Below are 4942 nucleotides of genomic sequence, written 5' to 3'. Positions count from 1 at the left end.
AAGTAATTTTGAAAAATATTTATTTCTGAATTAAGGTTAGATTTGGATTTTCTTGTTAATATCAAAATTACATTTAAGAAAAGAGCATAAACATCTGGAATTAAATAGTAGTTGTCTGGGGCAATGTCATTTCATCGTGTTACCACTGGGGGAGATCGTAATACATTATAGCTCCAGTGGTGCTGGAGAGCCTCTGTCATTTCAGCCAATGCAGTAATGAATTACTAATCAGCAAAGTTTAGAAGAAGCGATATTTACTGAAGTACATTTCAAGAGGGAAACAGGCTACACGGGAGAGGGCTGTAGCCTCTTAGAGGTGGGGAGGTTTGTTTTATATCCAGGCCGTGATGGGAGGTTACAAAGTTGGTGCTAGCTGATTGATGTGTGAGGTCATTTGATTGACAGTTGCCTGTTAGATAACCTATTGTTAACTGTGCATGTACTTTCCCAGAATTCAGTTCATTATAATTAGATGCATGAACTTCCAGATGTATCTATGACATTATAATGATGGTATAATGAGGCCAAGGTGAAAAAAAGGTCAGAGAGTTCCTTACTGCACAAGCATTTGTGGCTATCCTAAACTGGTTGCTATGCTATGGTCATTTATTTCCTTGTACTCCAGGATGTAGGAGTACCGTTATTTAAAAAATGAATTTTTTTCTGGGAGGTCTTAGGGACAGCATTTGGGTTGGACTGTCGGTGTTGTCATTTCTATTGTTACAGAGTTGGGCATTCGCTCCCGTGGCTCATGGCTACCTAACTAACAATTGCTTAACTCAAAATAACCAAACTCATAATTTTCAGATTGTGCTACATATAATCCTTTGGGTTCTCTCAAGGATGGCAACATACCTCTTGTGAGAAAAGATCGCAGCAGGCATGCACCTCCTGACTCAGTTACAGCTTAAACCAGAGGAGGTCCTCTGTTACTGGAGAGAAACCCAGACAGTGGCCGAATGTGCAACCTTTTCAATCAAATGAATTTGAATCTAGACGTGAGCTTTACCACTTAGTGGATGTGGAATCTAAAGCAATTTCCTCACAAGAAAAACAGATGATGACATTTACCTCACAGTGGTTTCTGAGACAACAAATGTATAAAGCACTTAGGCTAGCTCCAGACAAAGATTATCCATTAGATCTAAAATCACTATTACAGTTTATCTGTTTTATAGATTTGGGTCTTTAATAAGATTTCATTTGATTTTAAGAATAATAAGATGAAATGTTTTATAACTTCTAATTTGGAACTGTATCTTTGTTTTAGATACTATGCTTGATAAAAACTGCATACTTAGTAGAAAGCCTGAGTGAAGCATTCATTCAAGTGTGAAAGAGTGTGATAAGATGAGTATACAGGCCATGTAGTAGTAATATTTGTTTACATTTATTGTGAGACCACAACCTATCCCAACACCCCTAACCAATACTACTAGCCAAGCTATGAGTAGAACATGCAGAGCATGGTCACCTCCATGAAACTGCTCTTGTTCCTTTCTTTCTCTCAGTGTGGTTTGGATCTCAAAATAGATAACAGAAAAAAAATTATAAATAATGTCACAAATTTTAATACAAGTGTTTATTAAACATTCTTCATGTAAATTTCTGTTGAAATTAATCTAAGATTTCTAAAGATACTTGAGAAGCTAGAATTTTCTTTCATGTATCCTCTTCCTGGCATAAATCAGTTTCTTTCTGCTCTCAGACCATTATCCTATCACTGAATCATGACTCCTGCCCCAATCTTTGAAAATACTGTAATTTTCATCTGAATACTGCTTTTAATTATCTTTTATTTATTAAAAACTTCTCATTTTTCAAGACCTCTTCAAGTTCTTCAAAACAATTAAAATTTATCATTATCATAAAGTCTTCTTTGATGGCTATAGATAATTGTCTCTCTTATATGAATCGTTCTCACAGTTTGAGTCAATGTTACAAATTTAGCCCTTACTATTTTCTCTTTGTTTTGTGCATATTCATTTTGCCTCCCAATTAGATTGCAGATTCCTTAAGGGCAACATTATAAACATATCCCAGATATAAGATAAATGCTTGTCAGTTGATTTCTCAGCAAAGGCTTGAAACTAACCATTAATTTAAGAAGCAGGTTTGTCACCAGTAAAAGGTACTAATAAGCTAAGGATGTTAAACCAGTGTGGTATGCTGCAAGGCCTATTTCAAAAATTTAGCGTACTCGAATCATAAAAAACAACAAAAATTTTTCCATTTACATTATAATCTCATAGTATAATATAGCCATCTTAAATTTTACCCTTGTATGTTAGACTCAACCTAAAATTATATTGGAGAGGTATTTCATCATAAAATATAAAATGGTGGCACATTTTTCCCCAAACCTTTCTGTCCTTTGGATTCTATTTTAATCTCAATATTTTTACCAGTTCGTGATGCCAGTCACTGTGACAATAGAAACAGTGCTAGCTGGCTTTGCCGTACTTGCTCTTCATGGGAACTGGTAAAATAATTATGTCACCTGCTTAGATAGACTTATTGGCATCTTTTGTAATTCTAGCTTGCCAATTCTAAATAAAAAAAAAGAATAAAAAACCTCTTCCCAATTATTTCTCAACTTTTTTGAGAGTTTAAGGAGTAAATTTCCACTTGTCATTTGACCATCAGGGCATAACCCTTCTCTCCTGCATTTGTCTGTAGCCCAGGGAGCCATGCTGGACCTGTGGTGCAGCGATAGCCATAGAGTGTAGGACTTCATAAATCCCTGATCTGCTGTTGAGACCACAAGTTGAGACCCTATTTATTGTCATGTGTGTTATATTCCTGTTGAAATAACTGGGTTTGTAGTAAAATTAAGTGAATCCCTTAATGTTTAAGTTATAGTTATTAAAGCTGGTTCTTTGGTTTTAAATGAATCCATAGGAGGAAATGTTATTTTATAGGATTAGAGAGGAAGGAAAAGTAATATGATACTTGGACCTAAGCTGAGTAGAAAAAAAGAAAGGGACTCCTTGTTATTTGTCAAGGTCTTATCTAGGGATTATCAACAAACAGAAGGAGTAACAAACTGGATTTGTAATCATATTTGTTGAAATCTGTAAATGGAGCTGGGGTAAGCAAAGTGATATTTCTTTATGCTGAAACTACTCTGTTTTATATACAGTGTATTGTGTATCCTCCCAAGTTCTTTTATTAAATTATACATTCCTTAAACAAAGGACTCTTCATTTTTTATTACTTTTATGGAGTTCTTACTATTTGCTAGGAACTATTCCTATTAAATCATATCTCATTTATTAATTTACACATTTTGGGTTCTCATTAATATTTTTAACTTCTAATATTTCACTGCTATAGGCTTATCCTCTTAAATATCACTTCTTATTTTACAGTGCAAGTATAGAAGTGATAAAAAATTAGATGATTTCTGCAGGGATAATAAAATAGACCCTATGAATTATTATTACTATTGTTATTATTATTATTATTATTAATTTTTAGATGAGGCAACCCTTGGTTGACCTCACAGATTGCAAGGATCTTGTCAACTTACAATCCCTTATCTTTTACACCTGGTCTTCCTAGGTGGTTTCCCATCCAAGTACTAACCAGGCCCAACCTTGCTTAGCTTCCAAGATCAGATGGGATCAGGCTTGTTCAAGGTGATATGGCCATAGACCCCTATGAATTATTTGATATCAACTTTTTAATGTCTTCTATCTCTTTCTCATAAAAGTAGAGGGCAAAAGTTGCTCGTGTGTTTGCCATTTCACATTATTTGGATTCTGGACGAGAGAATAAACATTTTATGAGTAAATTTCAACATCTTTTTACCTGTAGAAAATATATCCACTTGTAGTGCCATTTATACCTTTGTCACTGTACTACTTACAAAACAGCTATTCACCTAGATATAACACTATTCTTTGATATCCATAAAGCTTCTGCTTTTGTATTCAGAACTGATTCTTGTCTGCAAAGAATGAGTAAGCCTTTCCTAAACTGAAGATGAATAACAACCAACTTGTCTAAAGCAGTAGGTGTTTAGATGTACTACTTTAAAAGTATGTTATAGTAAAATGTGAATAATTGTGAAAGGTTTTCCAGAAATCAGTGTGCAAGTCTTTCTGGTGAGCATGATACATTTGTATGTCTTTGGACATCTCAGGTAGAGGAAAATGTCAAGCATCATAAGTGGCAACTTCAAGCAAGTAAGATAAGAACCCACATAAGATGTGTTTATGATTAACTAGAGTTCTAAAAGTTCTAATTTTATGGGCAAGGAATACGTTTAGGATTGACTATACAGCCACATTTCTATCCCTAAACATTAAACATAACATAGAATATTTTCCCCTATATTTTCTATGCTTTTATTTTACTACTCATATTTCCAGCAGAAACCCTGTTTATAGTTTAATTGAAGTCTCAGATATAGTCCTTTTTGCTTTCCTATTAAGATAGTTTCCAGAGAGTTCTTTGTGTAAAAGAGAGTTATGACACTTCTAGTCATTCATAAAATAATATGAATTAAGTTAATCATCTTCATTTTCTCCTACAGGTAAGAGACCATATAATTTTTATACAAACTAGGAAAAAATTTAGAGTAAAAAAAAGGAGTTGTTAAGTTATTCCAGAACAAGTATAATTGGGACTGTTCAAGAAAAAGTAGTATGTATAATTGCTTTACTCCATAGTTCTGGCTGAGCAAAATTGAGTCAAGAAAAGTTTTTTATTGGAAAAATGAAAACCAAGTAACATTATATACTGAAGTATTTGAGGGATCCACAAGCCCTTTCCTAAGGTAAGAGGTATAAATATGAGACTTATGACTGTATAGCAATCCTGGAGTAGGTAGGACAAAGATGTGGGACAAAGTTAAAAAAAAAAAAAGATAGTAAAATACGAAAAGATAGGAACCAGGGTGAGGTTATGATGGTATGAGATGACAATAAGGTCAAGA

At 33.9% G+C, this 4942-nt stretch overlaps 1 pseudogene; it reads right to left on the bottom strand.

Moving 5' to 3' along the window:
- Window positions 1–3539: 3539 nt before the first annotated feature.
- LOC111741537 lies at window positions 3540–3658 on the bottom strand (annotated as a pseudogene).
- Window positions 3659–4942: the final 1284 nt, after the last annotated feature.

The sequence above is a fragment of the Pteropus vampyrus genome, unplaced genomic scaffold (genome assembly GCF_000151845.1).
Source record: "Pteropus vampyrus isolate Shadow unplaced genomic scaffold, Pvam_2.0 Scaffold79, whole genome shotgun sequence".
NCBI classification, from domain to species: Eukaryota; Metazoa; Chordata; class Mammalia; order Chiroptera; family Pteropodidae; genus Pteropus; species Pteropus vampyrus.
The sequence above is the reverse complement of the archived record's forward strand: the minus strand, read 5'-3'. Positions and strand labels throughout refer to the sequence as shown.